At 52.4% G+C, this 21,732-nt stretch overlaps 3 long non-coding RNA genes across 4 annotated transcripts; 1 reads left to right on the forward strand and 2 right to left on the reverse strand.

Moving 5' to 3' along the window:
- Positions 1-289: 289 nt before the first annotated feature.
- Positions 290-3,995, reverse strand: LOC103658583. Of its 2 annotated transcripts, none has more exons than XR_005836851.1 (3): positions 3,806-3,995; positions 750-977; positions 290-457 (listed from the first exon to the last, which is right to left on the reverse strand). It is a non-coding gene; the product is annotated as an uncharacterized LOC103658583 (long non-coding RNA). The 2 variants fall into 2 exon arrangements; XR_567212.2 differs by having other exon boundaries at positions 2,922-3,995.
- Positions 3,996-13,361: 9,366 nt separating this feature from the next.
- Positions 13,362-17,164, reverse strand: LOC121099786. Its single transcript, XR_005831525.1, has 2 exons — positions 15,863-17,164; positions 13,362-13,768 (listed from the first exon to the last, which is right to left on the reverse strand). It is a non-coding gene; the product is annotated as an uncharacterized LOC121099786 (long non-coding RNA).
- Positions 13,779-21,625, forward strand: LOC103658584. The gene is made up of 3 exons (XR_567213.2): positions 13,779-14,592; positions 19,020-19,101; positions 20,919-21,625. It is a non-coding gene; the product is annotated as an uncharacterized LOC103658584 (long non-coding RNA).
- The last annotated feature ends 107 nt before the right edge of the window (positions 21,626-21,732 follow it).

Genomic DNA, 21,732 nt, shown 5'->3' on the forward strand with positions numbered 1-21,732 from the left:
ACCTTGCAGGCTACAGCACTAATGGCGCCCAACAGGGGGCGCCTGACCTGATCCAGCCCTAGGGGGATGTCCTCCCTGACCGGGGGGATGCCCAGGCTGTACTGGTGTTAAGTATTTTGAATATTACCCCTGATTATACACGTAATAAAAGATTTCGCTGTTGACAAAGATCTATATAAATGACACGGAGACTCTGAATCTAGGCAACGTCCTAGTCAATCAACCAATCATTCATTCATGACCTAAATCACTCACTTGGAGAGCTATTTATTATCGATTGAAGCATTGAGCTCTGCGCATGTTCCCTCATGGGCTCGGTTGTTAATTATGCTACTGCAGTCACTCCACCCACGTATGCAAATTCCTTTTCACAGGCCTGAGCAGACCGGGCAGGCCTAGGGGGGCCGTCTGGTGAGGAGCCTGTGGTCAGCTCTGGGGGATCCAGTGCGTGCACCATCTATAAACCAAAAACAAACAGGTCACTGCTGGGAGAGAAGGTCTTGGTGTTCAAGGAGAGAGGTCAGGCAACTTCATGAGGAGGGGTTCTCTGAGCTGAACTTTGAAGGATGGACATGACGGTGACACGAGGGTCAGGGGGCTCTTGGCAGCTTTGAGCAGGGCGGCGGAGCTAGTTAGTCGGGCACTGTAGACAGAGTTATCTGCCCGTGCCGTGAAAGATGAATCCAAGAAGTCAGGACCTGGCCGCAGGGACTCCTTCTAGAACTCTGGGCTTCGAACAGAGGACTAACCTGCATTCGAATGTGACTCCTTCCTTAGCCAGCTGGGGGGATTCGGACGAGTTCTTGAGCTGCTCAGAGTGTGGGGCCGCTCAGCTACAGAATGGGGACAACGAGCCGATTTCATCCAGTTGCTGTGACAATTCCGTGAATACTCCAACTCTGCACCGAGAGCAGGGCACACAGTAGGTCCCTCGTCATCTGGTATGTGCTCTGTGAAGGGCTGTTAATGCGCCCAGACTGTGGGAATAGGGACCAGAGAACAGAGGATGGAAGCAAGAGACACTTTGGGGTTGAATCGGCAGATTGGATGCAGCGAAGAAAAACGCAGACTCTGTGATGGGGAGGAGGGGAGTGGCCTTCTCTGAAACAAGGACACTGGAGGACAGACAGGTCTGTACAGTGTGTTAGCTTGCTGTGACAAATTACTCCAAAACATAGTAGCTTCAAGCACCAATCAACATTGAATGTTGCTCACAGTTCCTGTGGGCTAGAAATTTGGGAGTATCTTAGCTCGAGGTCTCTTGGAGGGTTATAACAAGATGGTGGCTGGGGCTAGGGTCACCCGAAAGCTTGAGAGGCTGGAGGATTGGCTCCTGGGTGGCTCCCTCACACAGTTGGCAAGGCAGGGCTGGCTCTCGGTGACAGAGGCCTCAGTTCCCCGGGGGAACTGTTTCTTCACACACCCGAGCCAGGTCATCTGGCCCCTATTTCCACTGCCTGAACTGTCCATCCCCCCCCTCCCGGGGAGTAGGCCCCCATGTCTCTCTTCCAAGCAATTGGCCAGTGAGAGGGCCTTGGTACAGCGAGCAGGAAAGCATGGATGTTGTATCTCAGTCTGGCTGGGAGCCTCATTTAAAGACATCGAGGCTGATACCAGCTTCGTGGGATTTTTAGGAGAAATCAATGCTGCGGAGAGTCTGGCCAGCTTTAGTATGAAAGTGTAGTGCTGGACAGTGTCAGGAAGGGTCAGAATCAGGGCTGTTCTGGAGAGCCCCGCAGGACGAGTCACGGCTTTTCCCTTCCAGCAAGCCCATAAATGTACCTGCAGCTCCCTTGCAAATTCCTGTGAGAAAGAATTTGATTGGTCCAGCGTGGGTCAGGTGCTTTCTCCCAGACCAATCAGCTACATCCAGAGGACCACTGAAGGCAGCCCCTGGGGGTGCCTGTGTGTGTGCCCATGTGCGTGTGTGCACACCCGCCCGGGTGTGTCTGTGAGTGGGGTGTGTGTGTGAACTCCCAAAGAAGTCACCATGAGCCAGGCTTCCATCCCCAAAAGCCTCAGCTGGAGCAGGGGTAGCACCCTGTGTCTGCAAAGGGCCAGATTGTGAATCTTTCAGTCCTCGGGGTCCCTGTGATTTCTGCTGCGATGACTCACGTCTGCTGTTGCAGTGCCAGAGCAGCTATCGGCAGGAGACATAGACCAAAAAGAATGAGCGAGACTATGTCCCAATAAAACTTCCTTTCCAAAGCAGGCAGTGGGCCAGATTGGGCCTGCGAGCCCTCGTGTAGCAATCCCCGAACTGAGTGCTAAAATTGCTCCATGTTTGTTTTTAAATTTTCATTTCCTGTTTGCTCTGGAAGGGAAGATGCATCCCCGGCCCCCACTCCCCTGTCCCGAGGCAGGTTGTGTGGCCAGCGGACAGCTCAGGGTAGCCGCCTCATGGGAGCTCGCGGCTGTGCCAGGACAGCCAGCAACAGGGTGCTTGCTTGGAGACAGAGGCTTGTTCGTTTTGGCCCAGAGCCCCCCTCCCCCCCACTTGTTGGCCCCAGGCTATGAGGGCCCTGGATCACAGTTCAACCTCCCCTCTGTCCAGTCCTATTGTTCTGATCATATATGCATTCCTTGGAGGAGAATTTTGTAAAAAAAAAACAAAACAACAACAACACTTTAAACTAGTAATGTCACATGAGTGTGGTACAAGGCATAGCTGCTCTGAGGGGCTGGAGGAGGAAGAGGTCTCTGTAGGCTGAGGCAGTCAAGTCTGGCTTCCTGGAAGAGGTGGCAATGGGACTGCCCTCAGAGGATTCCTTAATAAGTGCATTTGCTGAATGCTGCAGTGTGCAGGTGTTGAGTGCGGTGGCAGGTTGGGCTGTGGCAGCGGGTGGGCAGCGTGCTGGGTGGGCAGCGTGCCGAGTGGGGTGACCACATGGGCAGAGACCGCAGTGGGGACAAGGGCTCACCTAAAAGAAGGGGTTGTTTGGCTCTCAGAAGGGAGGGAGGGCTGGTCCTCATGCAGCACACCGCGGGCTTCGTGCCGGAAGGGGCCTGGGGATGGCTTTGCCCACTCTGGGCACTCAGCCTTTCTTCCTGCCTGAGAGCACTCTGTCCCTGAGTCTCCAGTTCTGACTGCATTGCTGGGCTTCCGGTTTTGTGTCACTGTGGTGGTGTGGGAGAAGAACACAGGAAAACAAGTCCCAGCTCCCCTCCCCCTCCATCATTCTTGGTCCTTCAGTCCCAGACCCTTCCACTGATCCCCGTGCCTGGGCCTGCCAGGGGCCCCAGCTGTGGCCAGGCTCCCAGAGGGCTCACAGTTCAGTGAGAGACACACCTGCATACCTCCCGGGGATGTGGTCGTAGGAGCCATGGCTGAGACCCAAACCAGGCGCCTGGGAAGGAGAGCCTTCCGGAAGGCTCCAGGGAGCAGGGAGCGATGTGGAAGCATGAGTGGGATGCCAGGAGGCAGATGGGGGAAGACCGGCCAGAAGCAGGGCCCTGACAAGGACTGGAGAGGGCTTCTGGGTGGGGATCTGAGTGAGGGCTCTCGAGGGGGTGCGACTCGTGAGGCCGGAAGTGTAGGTGAGTGCCAGCCTCGACAGCGCTGGCTGCCACTTGAAGACGCCCCAGCTGTGTTCCTTAACAGGGCCTCGAGTGCCCCGCGTGTCGTAGCGACAGCTGGGGTCATCCCCAGGGTCAATACGGAGCCATGATGGAGGTGTTAGATATTTTGTCACGTCCATTTTATACACCAGGCAAGTGAAGTCCGGAGGGAAGCTGCTTCAGGCCGCACGGCCGGTCAGCGGCCAGGCCAGTTCGGCCTCCAGGTGTGGGGGCCCCACTCCCTCACCTCTGTGGGCGTTGGCACTCCGAGCCCCGTAGACTGGGGCGCTCTGAGCACTGCACTCCAGTCACAGCAGCGGGGACAGTCTGCCCCTGCCCGAAATCCTCTGGGCTTGGGCCCTCCTGAAGGCCCAGGACATCTGCTTCCAAGATGGTCATACCCGTTGTGTGTCCATTTAACCACATAGCGGCTCCGATGGTACAGCCTGTGAGGGCAGAAGGGGGGGTTGGGGACATTTGGCAATAATCAATCACTCACCAGAGAGTTACTAAGTGTAGGTATGTGACAGGCCATGAATTCCATGGTGAGCGAGGCCAGACAGAGACATGGACCAAAAAGTCTCCCATGTGGGAGAACCCTTGACCTGGATATTTCTCCTCCCAAAAGTTACCTTGAAGTAAGAGTCACAGCTGGGCAGGGATGTCAGGAAGCCCTAGCATGTGCTGGGGTGCCAGCAAAGCGGGGGCATCCCCTTCCAAATGAGTGAAAAAGAAGTTTAAAAATGAATTTAATACTTCAGGGGCGCCTGGGTGGCTTGGTCGTTAAGCGTCTGCCTTTGGCTCAGGGTGTGATCCCAGAGTCCTGGGATTGAGCTCCACATCGGGCTCCTCTGCTGGGAGCCTGCTTCTTCCTCTCCCACTCCCCCTGCTTGTGTTTCCTCTCTTGCTGGCTGTGTCTCTCTCTGTCAAATAAATAAGTAAAATCTTTAAAAAAAATGAATTTAATACTTTAAACGAGGCGTAATGCATCAGGGGGAGTCCAGAACTTTGCCAGCTGTCCGGAGCCTTATTTTACTGCTTGTATTTCATAGTGCGTCTTGTAGGGGGGAGGGCCAGGGAGAGTGCGCCAAATGTTGCCAGGGGCTTGGGGGTCTCTCAAGTCTTAATCTGTCCCTAGGAGGATCACAAAGATAAAGCTACAAGAGTCATCGTGAAGAATTGTGTACATTAGGGGAAAATTAGGAGCAACCCCAATGCCCAACAATAGGGGATGGGTTCCTTAAATCAGGGCACGTGGCTGTGCTCTGGGTGTTGTTAGAAAGCACTAGGAGTTTTTAATGGCTTGGAGACATAGTAGCCTGCAGAACTCTGCCAGCTCAGCGGGTATCAGAACAGGGCTCAATAGAAGCCACTTTTTTTTTTTTTTTAAGTATAAAGGCATAGAAAAGCCTAAAAGGAAGCACTCCAGAATGGAAGAAGTGTGCATCTGTAGCTAGTGGAATTGGAATTACAGGTGACGTTTATTTTATATTATTTTATTTTTGCTGTAAATGTGTTTTCCAACTTTTCCATAATGAATATGTATAACTTTGGTAAACAATGAAAAATTTTAGTGGTTCATGGAAGGCATTGGCCCAGCCTTTGCTGAACTCCCCAGGCTATGTTGGGAGCAGGTGGAGTGGCTCAGGTGGCGAGCTGGCCTTTAGGAACTCCAGCTTGGAGAGGCCTCCAGCCTTGGCTATGGAACTGCCCAGAACCCTTACTTTGATCAGACCTTGGGGATGGGAGCTCCCATTGAACGGGTGGGATTCCAAGCGATGAGGTGCCCCACACAGAAACTGCCCAGACTGGTTGTGAAGACAAAGCCACGGGGTTGCAGCCCCCGCTGGCAGGTTTCAACACCTGGTTCCTACCTGTTGACCTGCCCAGGGAAGCTCCGGGTGCCATGCTGGGCCCACCCACAGCCTGGGTCCCCCCCACGCACCCCTGCTGAGCATGGCCCAATGCCCAGGCTGAGGTCCAGAGGATGAGGAGTCCCTTGTGAGCAGGCGATGGCAGGCAAGAAGGTGGCCTGTCCAAGGCCTCAAAGCTGGGTGAGGAGAGCTGAGAGCACCAGCCACCCATCCTCTGCTGGTCACCAACCTTCGCCTGTCTTGAAGCCTCCGAGTGTCTTGGCGAAGTGATGTTGACACCACCATATTTAGTGTCTACTGAGGGCCGGATGCCATCCTGGGGGCCCTGAATGGGGAGTGTGACAGAATTCAGGCCAGTACATGAAAGAAGGCATTTACAGAAGGCTGGGGGAGACCAGCCCCCTAGGAATTAAGGTAGGCTTCCCAGAAGAGGTGATATTTAGAGCTTGCAGGACTCCTGAGACTGTCAAAGCTGGCAGGATTGATAAGAATGCAACAACGGTGGAATTGTAAGTACTCTGTCTAAAGGATAAAGGTAAGATTTGGGAGGTAGTAGGACTAGGGCAGACTTTCCAGAACAACTACCTGTGTATGGGGTTTCCGGCCTTGCTCCTTGGGCCCCGAAGGACCCAACCCTCGCACCCTGGGCCTCTTGGGCAAGAGAGCTCTGGCTGGCCTGCTCATTCCTATCTGCCAGGGAAGGGACAGCAGCCCCAAACTAACTCCTTATCCCTGTGTCTGCCCTGGCTTCAGTCTGAAGTCCCTGGTGCAGGAATATAGCAGAAGAAAGGGGCTACATTTAATTCAAGTTAAAAGAATATTTACTGCATACCTGCTATATGCCCATTGTTGTTGTAGGAAAGGGGTAGAGTTCAGGGGATAATTCAATCAGAGAAACTCTTGGAAGATAGTGTAAAATTGTGTGTACTCTGGGGTTGGGTTATGTGGGTGTCAGGGTTCAGTGTCTGATATCTGTTATGAACTGCAGGGAGGGCTTCCTGAAGGAGGCAGGCTTGAATATTTGGGATGATAAGGAAAGGCAGGGGGAGACGTGGCCAGGCAAGCAGGGAGGTAGATGCTATGTGTGAGGCCAGTAAGCAGATGGCAGCAGGATGGGAGCAGGCCCTGCATGAGGCCATAGGTGCTCTGGGAGGGGTGAGGGCTTTGGGGTCAGGCAGCCCTGCCCATTATCAGCTCTGTGACCTTGGACAAGTTTCCAAGCATCTCTGATCTACAGTTCACTCACCTGCCATATGAGTCTGGCAACCTGGACACTTGCAGCTCCTAGCAGAGCCCTCCCCCTGCCCCCGTGGGAAGTTTGGGCTGAGGAATCTGGGATTGGACTCCAAGACCTGTAAGGAAGCAGTGAGTGGTGCCCTGAATGAGTGTTGGTTGCTGTGTGCGTCAGAGGGCAGAACTTCCTAACGCCTCTGACGCCATCTTCAGAAAAGTCCATGCACACTGGCCACGGCCTTCCCTTCCTTCCCTCCACCTCTCCCTCCCTCTTTCCTCTATCACTCACTGTCCTGTCAGGATGCTGCTGTCAGCCTGAAGAGACCCCCCCCCCCGCCGAAATGCCTCTTTCCTAGCAGTGGTTACTCCATTCAGACCACCAAGTGGGTCAAGATAATCTCTTCTCTTGCGGTTCCTTTTGTGTAAGTATATTTCGGTTGGCACCTTGCCTTTTGATTTCCAGCTTATAAAATATTGTCTAAGTTTCCTTATCTGCAAAATAAGGATAGTAATACTTGTTTCAGTTATAGGGCTCTGAACACGGATTTGTAGCAGTTTGCCATCCAGTGGGTGTCCTGGGGACACTTTATGCCTGTGTGGATATAGGGTGGACTCTGGTTAGAAGCTGAGAGGGGAGGCGGGACCCCAGTAACTGGCATCCAAGGAAAGGTATAGAATATGTAAGCCCAACAGACAGTCCAGGGGCTGGATTTGAGGCCAGGTGGAGAGAGAGGCAGAAGCAGAGGCAGGGGGGCCTGGGGGAGACTCTGGGCTGCTGAGGGAGTGCAGGGGACACATCTAGCCCCCTACATAGATCCTGGCAAACCCACAGAAATAAGACAAGGATCACTGATGAGAGTCAAAGCAGAGGACCTGGGTGGGAATGCTGCTGAGCAAATGGTGTGGTGGGGGGCAGGTGGAAGCCCCGCAGACAAGTGGAGGGTACACAGAGCCACCCTGCCTTTATCATTGATGCCAACATGGGTTCACTAATGAGACTGGAAAAGAGAGCTATGTGTTGATGCATCTGCAAATGGTAGCTCCCCATTTCTTCTCCTTCCTCTCCTTCCTTCTCGCCTCCTCCTCCTCCTCCTCCTCCTCCTCCACCTTCTTCTTCTCCTTCTTCCTCTTCCCCTTCTTCTTCTTCTTCTTCTTCTTCTTCTTCCTCTTCTTCCTCTTCTTCTTCTCCTTCTCCTTCTCCTTCTCCTTCTCCTTCTTCTTTTTCAAGTAGGCTCCACACCCAGCATGGAGCCCAATAAGGTGACCAACTCATGACCCTGAGATTAAGATCAAGACCTGAGTGGAGGTTGAGAGTCGGACACTTAACCAACTGAGCCCTCCAGGTGCTCCAATCCCTTTCCTAAAATCTGCCTTGTTCTGGAATACGGGAAGTCTCTGGCACTAGCAGGGAAATTACTCCAGGCTTCACCAGAGGGTGTTCTGACAGTGCTGGGCCCAACCTGGGACTGTCAGGAGAGTGACCCACCTGAAAACATTGGCAACAGGGACCTAAATGGCACAGAGTTCCTGGCCTCTGGAGGTAACGAATGAGATCTGGGGCAACTTGGTATTTTAGGGGAAACAGGGCAGTTTGGCAGAGCTCAAATGGGCCTGGGTCTGGCTGGATGAAGGGTAAGGAAGGGAAGGTTCCATTCAACAATTACATTTTAGAGCCAATGGGAATGTTTGGATCATTGGTCCAACCCTTCCAGGAATCCAGTGCCTTCAGAGGGGAGGGGACTGGCCTAAGCCCACAGCGGGAGATGTGAAGAATGGGGTCCGGAGTGTGGTGGCTGGAATTAGGCTGGGAATTATCCCCTGTACCCTGGTGGCTTCCTAACGGTGGCACTAAAAGGCTGTGGACTTGTCTGTGTGGTCAGAAATGAGACTCTTGATGGGGAGGAGCATGGTAGTCCCCCACCCAGGAAGAGGAAGAGCCCCCTTCCCCTCCTACCTCCCAGGTAGGTGCTAGGGTCCTCCCCAAAGTAGAGGATGTTTTCAGAGCACTGAGTCCATCCTGTTGCTGGGAAGCCAGCCCCCCCAGACCTGTCCCTGGTGCTGAGCTGCCACCTCCTCCTTCCCTGCCTTCCCCATGAGGCATATTAGGTGTGGATGTGCCAGCCCCACTCATACCTTCAGATAACTGCAGTCCAGCTGACATCTGGAGTGGAGTCTCATGAAAGGCGCTGAGCCAGAGCAGCCTAGCTTAGCCACTCCCAAATTCCTGTCCCTCAGAAACCTGAGGTAATAAATGCTTGTTGTTGTTTTAGCTACCAAGTTGGTGGGAATTTGTTATGCAATAACGGAGGCAATGTTAGATGAGCACAATGGCTGAGTGAACAGAGAGAGGGGGTGTGGCCCAGGGGAGGCCGGAGAGGGGGCAGGCTGTGGTCAGGTGGGCCCTCGTGGGCCAGGGGAGGAGGATGGGCTCAAACCTAAAGCCCTGGGGAGCTCTGGGGTGTGTCAAGCAGAGGTGTGGCACAGTGCCGCTTCACAAGGGCACTCTGGGATGTGTGGGATAGATTGGGAGCTGGGAAGGCACAGGGGTCAGGCAGAGACAGCAGTCAAGAGGATCCTGCAGCACCCAGGTGGGAGGCTTGGAGGCCTAACTAACGGGGTGGCAGTGCGGGTAAAGAGAAGAGGATCTGAGAGAAATCTAGGGGTGAAGGAAGATGACAGGGCTTGGTAACTTGGAAGTGGGGAGTAAAAGGGAAGGGGAGTCAGTGCTGATCCCTCCACTCCCGCTTGGGGCAGCAGAGTAGCCAGGGGACACCACTGAGCAAGCCTGGGAGCCAAGTGGTAAGGCACATCTCAGGGGATGACGACAAGTTCAGGTGTCTGAGGAGTGCCATTGAGGGCCATCCAGGAGACGCATCGTGTGCAGGTCTGGAGCCGAGGAATGAGGACAGAGCTGGGTTATGGCCTTGAGGTGCTCGGCTTCAAGGGTGGGAGAGTGTGCCCCATAACAGACCAGAGAAAAGAGGGAGGCTTAGGGGTTGGATGCTGAGGGGCCTAGGGAAAGCCCAAGCATCAGAGGACTCATGGAACCAGGGTGGAGGTAGGGCTACCATGTTGGAGGTCACTGAAGACATGAGTAAATGAGGATTACAAAGTGCCCAACAAGCCTAGCAACCAGAGGGTCACAGGGGCCCTTGGCCAGAGCCATTTTGGTGGCTTGGGTTTCCTGGGAACAGCAAGAAATTAGACCAAGTGGTTTGAAAAGTGAGTGAAAGGTGAGGAAGTGGATACCTGGGGTGTAGATACTCTGTCATGAAAGGAGGAGAGAGACAGGGCAGGAAGTTTCCATTCTTACCACAAGGGCCTCTCAGAGGGCTGCTTGAGTTTCCTTGCAACATGGTGGCTGGCTTGCCCCAGAGGGAGCAATCTTGTCTCTAGGTATTTGCACGTGCTGTTCCCTTTCCCTGGAGTGAACTCTCTGTGCTCTCCCAACGTCACCAGCTAACTCCTGTTGATCCTTTAGGTCTCTGTTGAAATGACACCTCAGGGAGGCTCCCCTAACTACCACAGTAGTTGAATCCTCCTGTGTTATACTTCCCCATTATACCTCTTCTCATTCTAGGAATGTGGATGTGGATATACTGCCTACTAGACTATAAGACTCTGCTTTGTCAATTGTTATATTCCCAACACAAAACTGTACTTGATGGACAGCATGAATGAGTGAAGGCAAAGGCAGAGCTGGCTGTGGAGAACTAGGTTTGCAGTTTGCCTCCCAGCTCCTCTGGATTAAGCACCGTCCTTGTATTCATTAGAGGGAAGGGGAAGGGTCTCTAAAAAGACAGCCCCGCCTTCCCTCCCTGCCACATGTGACTTTAAGCTCACAACACTTTAGCGGGAATTTGTTCTGCACAGAGCTCTAGTCTCAGGAGTATCCAATCCAGCCCTTCTTGTTATCCAGAAGGCTCAGAGACATAGCGACAGGAACAGGATTGCACAGCAAGTAAGGCCAGGATTCTGGTTCTCTTTAGCTTTCCTCTGGACATTTGGACAGGCAAGGACAACTTGGGCAAGTGCTGTCTGCTGGGCATGGAGGCTGGGGAGCTGTGAGCTGAGGAGCCCTGGCCTCAGCTTGGCAGGAATACTGGGAGGGGAGAGAGCAAATCATCATGAGAGAGGTGAGCTTGTGGCCCTCCTGTGGAGATCCCTTTATACTTCACTCTTATCCTCACCCCCCAGCCAATGCTCTCTTCTATACATGAGCATTTGAGTGTCCACAGCCATGGACATTTGCCCATGATGATCTTCAAGTGGGTCCTGAAGGGTGGGCAAGATGTGCTTTGGATGGTGGACTCACTTCCTCCGAATCCTCCCGACCTCCCAGGCCTAGCCCAGAGCAGGCACGGTGGAATCAATGAGTGAATGCATGCATGGATTATTATAGATGAAGAAAGGGAGACATACTTAGCCTGGCATTTACAGATGGCTGAGCAAGTGGCTACCACATCCCCGTGCACATGACTATGTACTATAAATGACAAAGCTTCTTCCTCGAATCATGACATGGGCAGCAATTCAGAAGGTCACATGGCTGGCCATATTCTCTCAATTCCAGAGTCGGTCACACTGCTTACTAGAACAATTTCAGGTGTGGCTAGTCCATAATTAAGTGAGTGAGGTCATGAATGCATGGCAATTGCACTGGGAAGGCATTGAAGTCAGAGCCTGTCCAGTCCAGGGAGGATGGCTTTGGTGGGGCTCTGATGAGGCATGGCCTCCTCAAAGCCCAGGCCTAACAGCAGATGACAAGCCACTCAGGGCTCCTGCTCAAGAGAAAGCTCCTTAACCAACCAATAGCGGGAGACCTGTACACAGTCAACAGGATATGCTATAAGGACTTCCATTTGGCCAACACAGAGAAGATCGCCAGAAGATGGTGGGACAGGCAGAGTGTAGGCAGAGAAACCTCCAGCCTCTCTGGACCCCATCCTTCCAGAAAAGCAACCACTAAAAATGCTATACAAAAAATATACTCAAAACCACTACAGACAAGTCAAAATGGAATTCTAAAAATGTTCAAGTAACCTACAGGAAGGAAGGAAACAGAAAACAGAAAAGTTAAAAATACAGAGTATAAACAGAAAACAAAAAATAAAATGGCAGATTTAAGCCCTAAATATCAACAATTACAGTAAATCTAAAAGATCTAAATATATCAACTAACAGATAGAGATGGGCAGAGTTGACTATAAAACATAACCCAACCATATGTTGCCTAGAAGAAATCCCCTTCAAACATAGTGATGTAAGTAAGTTGAAAGTAAAAGGATGAAAAGGATGAATCATGAAAGCACTAATCAAAGGAAAGCAGAAGTGGCTATTTTAATATCAAAGTCGACTTCAGAGCAAAGAAAGTTCTTGGAGGCAAAGAGGGACATTATGTAACGATAAAAGAGTCAGTCCGTCAAGAAGACATAGCAAACCTAAATGCGGATGCGCCAAACAACAGAGCTGCAAAATAGTGAAGTGAAAAATGATACAACTGAAAGGAGACGTAGATAAATCTACAAATGCCGTTGGCGCGTCTAACATTCTTCTCTTAACTGACAGCTAGACAGGAAATCAGCAAGGATACAGGATAACTCAACACCATCAACCGCCAGGATCCAGCTGATTGAACACTCCACCCAACAACAGCAGAACATTTGCTCAAGTGCACATGGAACATCTATCAATATAGATCAAATCCTGGACCATAAAAACCCTCAATAAATTTAAAAGAATTTAAATCCTACACAGTGTTTTCTCTGACCCCAGTGGAATCAAACTAGAAATCAAAAAATAATCCATGAGTCGAAGGAGAAGTTTTTAAAAAATCTTTAAAAAAAAAAAGCGGGGGGTTAGAGGGGGCACCTGGCTGGCTCAGTCGGTAGAGCATGCGACTCTTGATCTTGGGGTTGTGAGTTCAAGTCCCATGTTGAGTGTAGAGATTACTTTAAAAGAATAAAAGATCTTTTTTAAAAAGGTGGGGGAAATGTCAAGGGGGGAATAAAAGTCTTGGCTCCTGGGGGGTAATAAAAGTCTCGGCTCCCCTCTGACACCACCCAGCAAGGTAATGGAGCTAGTCATAGCTAGGCACTCAACAACAAGTCCTGGCTGAATGAATGACGGAGGAATTTCTCGTTTCTTCATCAGGACGAGCGTCTATCTTTGATGCCATTTGCTTCTATTTCCCACTCAGTGCAGGAACCCCTTCTGTAACCTTCCTGTTGGATGGTCATCCACCTTGAATACCTCCAGGGATGGGGAGCTTCCTCCCTCCAGAGACAGCTCTTCCCACCTTTGAACAGCTATAATCCCCAAAAGGCCAAGAGTTCATGATTCTGAGTCGAGTTCTGCCCTCCCCATGCTGCGTAACTGCCGGTCCTGTCAGAAGAAGCCTGCTCCTTCTCGAAGTTTTCTTGTTTGGGGATTTGGGAGAGGCTGGCCTGGGTGTTGGAATCTAAGACTTAGCCACAGGGGATTGACCAAAGGAAGGGCTGCGTCTGCTCAGTCTGGGGAAGAGAAGTTGGTATCGAGGTGAGGGGGTATGACTGGAGCCCTCCATTCTTTTCAAGGCACTGCAGATACCAAAGAAAAAATAACAGCCAGAGCAGCATATAATTACCGTGGTTGGTGCTGGGCACTGCGCTAAGAGCTTTCCTTGTGTTATCTCACTGGGACCTCCTAACAATCTTCTGCAGTGACTTTTATTATTCCCACTTTACAGGTAAGGGAACTGAGGCACAGGAAGGGAAAATCACGTGGGCCGTGTATCTCAGCTGGTAAGGGGAGTGGCTGGCAGGCAAACCCCAGGGGTCTGATCTGAGCCCGCCCTCCCACCCCCCCACAAGCATGCGGGATGCACAGCGTGCTGGGCAGCTGGAAGCTGGCTGACAGGTAGAAGCTGCAGGAAGACAGGCAAGTGTCTGGTTAACTGAAGCACTTTCGAGAAGTCAGAAATGTTGAGCCAATGGAATTAGCTGCCTCGTGAGGTGGTGGGCACCAAAGTGGCGGAATGGTCCAGGAGGATCCACACTGCAGAAAGGTCTTTGGACCACATTTATCCAGTTGAATCCCATTAAAAACAGATCGCTAGGGCAACCCTTAAGAGAGAAAAAAGGAAAGTGAGGAAGGAGTGGTGTTTGTAGTATATCTCTGAGGTTAAAATTTGTTTTCAACTGCAGCTAGAAACTTCTCTGGCACCTGCATCTGAGTCTCTCCCCAAATACTAGGATTCTTGAAAAACCAAAGTCCTTGGGAGCTAGTCTTGACCTTGTTTCCTGGAGCTAAAAAAGGGGAGAAGGGTGGACGGGAGGCCTGGGTTTCCTCCAGCAAAAGACGCATTCCCTCAAATGCCCATCTAAATGGTGAGGCGAGCCTCAGAGAAAGCAAGTCACTTGCCCAGGGCCGCACAGCTCACACGCAGCTCAGCTGGGGGACCTAGGAGGGACAGCCCCGTGGTTGGAGGGGGCAGGGAGCTTGCCCTCATTCAGTCCTGGGAAGCGTCAGAGGAGAAGCTGAGCTCAGTATTGGTATCCCCTCCCCCTCCGGGTCACCAGGGACTGGCTCTGGATCCTGGAATCGTGTGGTGAGAACACGCTGGCCTCCAGTTTCTTTCCTGCTGGTGCCTATTAGGCTCAGGGTCGGTTGAGAGCTGGTGCCTGGCTGGGAGTGGGGGGTCAGGCACATGTCTGGTCCACTGCTGCCCTCGAAAGACCAAGCCGAAGTCCAGGCGGTTCCCGGACTCATCCTGGAGCCAGTTCTGTGGTTGGTGGTCGCCTCTCTGTCAGGCCAGGGCTCTGGGCCTTTTTCCACCCGGCCTTCTTTCAGCTCTCCCTGTACTTTGGGAGAGTAATCAGATTATTCCATTCTGTGGCTCTATCCCCTGCAGGCTGAAGAGTGACCTGGCGTCTGGATGGCGGGGAGGGTGAGTCTTCTCCTGGGACAGGCCAATGGCAGGGGGGCCCCGGGAGAGGGAGGCCCGAAGGGGGACAGGATCAGATGGTGGTGGCAGTGTCAAGTATGGCCCAGCTCCTGCTCCCTCGGGACCCCTCCATCCAGGAAACTCAGGCAGGGTGGGGTTCAGGCCCCGTGGGTGTCATGTCACAGGCCAGGAGGCTGCATCACTTGCCTGAGGATGGGCTTTTGGTGAGTAACAGGCTGGGAACCCGACCCGGTCAGAGTGCTCCTGGGCCTGTGGTCTCATCGCCTCGCGACAGTGCTCTCTTCCCACGGCAGGCCACTGCCTGGAGCTTTGCCACTGGGCCCAGGGTGTTCGCTCGCACCGCCTCACCAGTCCCCTGAGTGTCAGAAGAGGGCGTGGGGTTCAAGTGGCCCCCTCCTTCCCAGAAGGGCTGTTCACCCCCCTCCATCTGCTCCTCCTAAATGGAGACCTGTGCCCTCCCTAGACATCCCTGCTGTCAGAGGGGAAAGGCCCATGGAGAGCACCTTATGTCTTGTTTGATGAACAAAAACCCCTGCAGCCCAGAGAGGGCAAGTGGCTTGCCTGGGACCACAGAGCAAACTGGGCACAGAGCCTGTCTGGAACCTGGGCGTCCTGACTCCCAGGCACACACGCGCTTGTGAGCTGGGCCTCCACACCTCCCTCCTTCCAAAGGTGAAACCTTGTCACATCAATGTCAGAGGCAGCAGGCACAGCCATGACCAGCCCTGTCCAACTGTTGAAATATTCCAAGCATCTGGAAAACTGAACAGTTTATTGGAGGAGGTGGTTAAGGCTGCCAAGTGCCCCCCCCCCCATCCATCAGAGGCAGCTAGTCTAGAAAGCACGCTGCACCAGTTCTCTTGCCTCCTGCTACCCATCCGAAGAGTGAGGCGCTTAGACTAGAGGCCCTGCTTTCCTTCCAGCGCACACCTGCAATGCCAGGAGCACTCTTATGTTTGGGGGGAGGCTCCCGCCAGCCTCAGTTTCCCCATCTGTGACAGTGGCTCCATGCCCGGCTGGCTGGACTCAAGGGACCCACACGGAGAGACAAGTGCAGAGGGGGCTGTGGAGGCCAATCAGCCACTGTCCGGGCCCTTTGTCCCCGCTTACATTGCAGCAGGCGACCTGCGCGCCAGCCAGGGCCTCTCATTTCCTTTGAGTAAGCGCTCTCCCTGCGAGAGGGAGCCACCGACCTCAAAGGCCGGCCCACAAAGGGGCCCTGACATCGTGGGGAACAATGTCGCCTGTTTACCTGACAGATTGTCCGCTTTCTTTTCATCTCCGAGGAAAAGAGCTCCCGCTGGGAGCCGCTAATCCCAGAGTAAACAGATGACCTCGTGGTGCTTTTCTTCCGGAGGTGGGGTGCGGAGCAAGCGCCCCAACTGTGCAAACAGATACTGGAGGCCTCCTGCGCCTGCGGGGGCGTGGCCCCGGGGCCCAGGCGGGAGGGGCCCTTCCCTCGAGCCCGCCCTCTTTCTCCCTTTGTGGTTTCCGCCGTGAATGGGGAGAAGCTCAAAGGCAGGGGCAAGAAAGGTCAAAGCCAATTTGCAGGGCCAAGCGTGGGGGAGGAGAGAAGGGGCCAGACCAGGCGTTTTGGGAGGCCTGACCTTCACCTGGATACAACCCCATGCGGCCTGTCCCCAGCTCTTCTGTGGACACTGCCCCTGGCAGAGCTGGCTCTGGGTCCTGGCCGCTCCCTTACTGGTGTGTGGCGGAGGCCAGCAGCTGCGCCTCTCCGAGCCTCAGTTTCCCCATCTGGAAAGCAGCGATGAAGACACCTGTCTCTTAGGGCGGTTGCAAAATATTGCTGTGTGCTCTCGATAAGTGGTAGTGACTTATGATTAGAGAGGAAGAAGCCTGGAAGCTGGAACCAGATGCCAACAGAGTGGGGAGGGTATTCGGGGAGGGGGCAGGCGGAGCCAGGACAAAGGCACTCAGTTGGGAATGAATCGCGCTTGTATGCGAGACACAAATAAAATAGTCTCTGAAATAACATATCACGTTGTGGGGTTATCTCTGGGAGGGGACCCAAATTCTCCCACTTCCTAGGGGTGCGACCTTGGGAGAGCTATTTGGCCCTCCTGTCCTTTGGTTTCCTCCTTTATAAATGGGGATGAAAAGTCCTATATTAAAGGGCTCTCCCGAAACGAAAAGAACCTGGTACATAGTAGATACTAGTGCCTAGGCCTTAGCAAGGGCAGGCTCTTTACTCCCTGCAAGGAGCTGGGGGGATCTGGAAGAGTCTACGACGTGGGAGCCCTGTCTCACCTTCTTTGGATGCCGCCAGAGGCAGCACTTTCCCTTGGACAGCGAGGAGCTGGGTGTGCCCTCACACAGGGTGAGCCCCGGGTGCCCAGCAGGTGCCTCCCACCCACCCTCTCCTTGGCGGCGCCACCGGGCAATGTGTCTCGTCTCGGCATTCAGGGCTTCTGTGACTCCTAGCCCCTTTTTGGGGTAGAGAAGCTGGCAGGTGCCTAGGTGAAGCAGTGTGTTCTGGGGTTCCTCAGCTTTCCTTTTTAAAGGAGAACAAGGAACAAGAAGGAAAGGCAGGGAAGGGTTGTAATATTTGATGAACGTCTTAAAGCAAGCTTGTAGGTATCAGAAATGCCTTTGACTTCACTGAACAACAAACTTGACTTACTGTAGCTTAAACAAACGGAGTTTCATTTTTCTAACAAGTTAAGAATTCTGGACATGGATGGTTTCTGGTCTTGGTCAGCTGCTGGTGATGCCAACAAGGATTGGGCTCTTTCCAGCTTTCCACACAACTCCAGCACACAAAAGCCTCAAGGTGGCAAGATGGCTGCCTTGGCTCCAGCAAGAAAGTAGAGGGTCTCCCGGGAGCTCTCTGCTGGCGTCTCATTGGCCAGAAGTGGGTCACGTGGCCACCCCTGGAAGCAAGGGATGGTGGGAACGCAAATTCCCCCGCCTCCAGCAGGGTCCCGGGGCAGGGTGCGGCATGGGGCAAAGGGACGGGTGTCCAACTATGCGATCAAGGGAGATAGCGCTTCTCACATCCCAGTCTTACAGACGGCAAGCCGGTGCCAAGGGCAGAGAAATGCTTTACTCAATAAGCACTTTGATTGATTTACTCTGGCATTCTGGGCCAGCAACCAAAGACATGAAGATAAAAGCCACTCCCTTGCCTTTCAGAAACAGAAGGAGAATAATAATAGCAATAGTAACAATATAATAGCTAAAATTCACTGACCATGTACCAAGTGCCAAGTGCTTGCCGGGCACTTTCTAGACTTTATCCTGTCTCTTGTTCACTCCAACCTCAAGCAACAAGCGTGATCCTACCTGCCCTGGAGGAACCTGGGGCTCCAACAGGCCAGCCTTCCGCCCCCCTTTCCCCCCATGGTACAGGTGGGTAGAAGAGCCCAGGTATGAGCCAGGCTCTCAGGCAACCCATGGGAAGAGGGAGACCTGGGAAAGTTTCTGGAGGTGGGGCGACGTGTGTAGGGTCTGCAAGCGCCAGCTGGAATTCCACAGTCAAACAAGGTGGGGAAGGTGCCCCAGGTGAGGTAAGACCTCCGCAAGGACGCATTAGAAGCGACCTTAGCAAATTCTGAGGCTCCTCTAGGGGCTGTCCACCCACACTTTCCCAGAAACTTGTTTCTTTAAAAGGAGTGTAGAAAATAAAATTAGGGGCGCCTGGGTAGCGCAGTCGTTAAAGCGTCTGCCTTCGGCTCAGGGCGTGATCCCGGCACACCGGGATCGAGTCCCACATCGGGCTCCTCTGCTGTGAGCCTGCTTCTTCCTCTCCCACTCCCCCTGCTGTGTTCCCTCTCTCGCTGGCTGTCTCTCTGTCACATAAATAAATAAAATCTTAAAAAAAAAAAAAAAGAAAATAAAATTAAACTTCTAAAGTCAACGAGCAACATGAATAAAGAAATGAAATAATATTGAAAATAAAATCCTTTAGTTTATAAAATGAAAAACAAAAACAAAAAAAACCAGCCCTTAGACTCTATGCTGCTGATGGGACAGTGAAAAAGGAATCACTGGGGGCGCCTGGGTGGCGTAGTCGGTTAAGTGCCTGCCTTTGGCTTAGGTCATGATCCCAGGGTCCTGGGATCGAGTCCTGCATGGGGCTCCTGGCTCATCAGGAAGCTTGCTTCTCCCTCTGCCTGCCACTTCCCCTGCTTGTGCTCTCTCTCTGTTAAATAAATAAAATCTTAAAAAAAAAAAGAAAAAGGAAATGCTGGCACATAGTTAGGGGGAGGGTGAATTGGTGTAAACATTTAGAACAGCAACTTGAAAAATATTCTTTAAAATGTGCTGATCTTTTGGCTTCATTTCTAGAATATATGCTAAAGAAATGATAAAAGTAGACAGATAATAGCACAAGACATAATTTATTAAAATATGATTTTGGGTTTTCTCCCTTGTGTTTTCCCTCTCAGTGTCCCCAGGTTTGTAGCCAGACCCCTCCCTACTTCTGAATCCAGGGGGCACTTATAGGACCCAACCAGAAGCTGCTTGAAGGTAACATTTTTTCCTGTTTTTGTTTTGTTTTGTTGTTGTTGTTGTTGTTGTTGTTGTTGTTGTAAAAAAGAAAGCTCAAGAAAGGAAACATGCAGGCAGTCCCAGTAAAACAGTGGGAGGAATTGTAGGAAGGAAGGGGGAAGATTCCTCGCAACTGCAAAGGGGCCCCAAGGCCCAGAGGTGGGACCTTGGCCCCCTGCATAGCCACACCTCAGGACATGGCTATGATTTTCCAAAGCTCTCTGTCCAGAAAAACTGGAATCACAGCCATAACCCAGTGTCCTGAGCCTCCAACCAGGCTTATAGCAGCGGCCATTGGATATCAGAGTATGCCCTCTGGGAGGATGGGTATTTGTATAAGCCCCAGGACCTTTGCATGGCCCTAGCAGACAGAGTTCTCAAAATGACTGAGGCCTCCAGTGGAATTTAAAGAAAACTGAATGTGACATTCTCACCTATCTACATTCACGAGGAAAAAATGTTTTGAAAGGTAATTGAGTAGAGAGTTATTATCTTGTTTGGATTTTTTTTAAACTATTAGTTAAATATTTTCCATAGGAAGATACCTAAGTCCCCTGCCCTGTGTTCCCTGACCTCCAGGCACATACCTTTACTGTTGCACCAACCTTGCTGGGAGGGTCATTATCTATATTTAGTGCCTCACTGTTCTTTGAGGTCCTTAGGTCCTAGAGACTCATTAAGACGTTGTCTTGTTTACCTCCCTATCCCTGGTGCCTTGCACAATGCCTGGCAAACACTCAGGGAATGATCGAGTACACGAATGAATGAATGAATGAATGAATGAATGAATGAACAAACTAGCAGGTGTCTGGTATCTGGGATAAAGGGCCTGGCGAGGCCCATCCCTGTTGTCCACACACAGACACTCCTGGCAGCCGTCAGGGCTGTGCACTCAGCAACAGGGTTGACTGCAAGCACATACTCGGGGAGTGTAAACAGCCCTCCTCCGGGCCAGGGCTGACTGGCAGCCTTGAGGGCAGCTTGCACAATCTTGTGGGCTGCTGTGATTCTCATTTTTGGGGCATGGAGTCATCTTTGCCATGAGCCTCTCCCTCCTTTGCCCTGGATTGTCTCTTGGCAACATAAAAGGAACTGTATGTCTGTTGTCGGTGGGAAGAAGTTCAGACCCCCCATCTATCCAGGAAGCCGGGCCTCATTAACTAGACCTGCCCAAGGACCCCAGGAGGCTGGAGCTGAAAGGGAGCTTGGAGGTCACCCAGATGGACCTCTTGGTTTTACAGATAAAGGACCTGAGACCTTAAAAGGTGGGAACACTGAGCTGACAGCAATTGTGGTAAAGCTTGGCATGGAGCTGGTGTCCTGGGATGGCAGCTGGTTTCAGAACCAGCCAAACAGGGCTGTAAATTCTTGCCCAGGCACTGTCCAGCCGTGTGAACTTGGATCAGGGATGTGTCCTTCCTCAGTCCCCATCCCCTCGTCTCCGCAGTGCTGCTCGTGAGGTTGTTGGGGAGGTCCTGCTGTGATGGTACCTAGCACAGCACCCGGCTCAGACTAGCGCCTTCTGTCTCCTGCCTCCTCCCACCCTTTCTTTCCTAACTTCTCCCACTCACCATTCCTCAACATTCCTCCGTGTCTGGGCGTGAAGTGGGAAGCCCTCTGAACCGTCCATGGCAGGGCAATTCGCTTCCCGATTGGCTGTGTATGCTGTGATGGCCTCTTGATTCATTAGCGTCCGCCTACTTTCTCTCTTGCTTCTTTGGTTCTCACACACCTCCCGATCTTGCCAAATTCATTCATATTTTCCTTTCTCTCTCCCTTCCTGCAAACTTTCCCAGGCCTCTGCTATGCGCCGGGCACCTGCTGGGCAGAGAGACTCGAGGCCACCTCCTGCCCTTTCAGAGCTCATCTGCTGCTCCCGACGGGCTGTGTGAACAAGGACAAGACGGGAGGAGAGCCCTCAACAGCAGGGGCGATGCTGGGTGTCCACGAAATCCTGTGTCCTAGCTCTGGTTTCTGGAACACCATGGCAGACAAAGGAGTGATCATGTCCTAACCCCTAGACCTTTGAACATTGCCACACATGGCAACAGGAGCTTTGCAGATGTGGTTAAATGACGGAAGGATTTGGAGAAGGGGAGACTGTCCTGGATTATGCAGGCAGACACAAGGTCCTTGCAAGAGGGAGAGAGAAGGTCAGAGAGGAGAGGTGTTATCCTGCTGGCTCTGAAGATGGAGGAAAAGGGTGCCTGCACCCCACGGTGCCCCTGGAGCCCTCCAAAAGAACCCGCCCCTGATGGCACCATGATGTTCACCCTGGAGACTCATTTTGGACTTCTGACTTTGTAACAGAATAAATATGTACTGGTTTAAGCCCCTGAGTTTGTGTTCATTTGTGACAACAGCAAGAGCAAATGTAGAAGACCGTGATTCTCTGTCCTCGTGCAGGGAGAGGGCCCGTGGGACTAACTCTGGCCAATGCAATATGAATTCAGGGGACACACGTTGCTTTGGCCTGAGCCGTCCCTCTTGCCCGGCCACAGCCGGTGATGATATTGTAGCAGGTGGGAGCTGATGGTGGTGCTGCCAGCAGCCCGGGTCCCTGAGTGGCTGTGTGGAGCAGAGCCCCACCTCGACCCCACTGGCTGTCAA

This window comes from Ursus maritimus, unplaced genomic scaffold (genome assembly GCF_017311325.1).
Source record: "Ursus maritimus isolate PB19 unplaced genomic scaffold, ASM1731132v1 scaffold_1, whole genome shotgun sequence".
In the NCBI taxonomy this organism is placed as follows: Eukaryota; Metazoa; Chordata; class Mammalia; order Carnivora; family Ursidae; genus Ursus; species Ursus maritimus.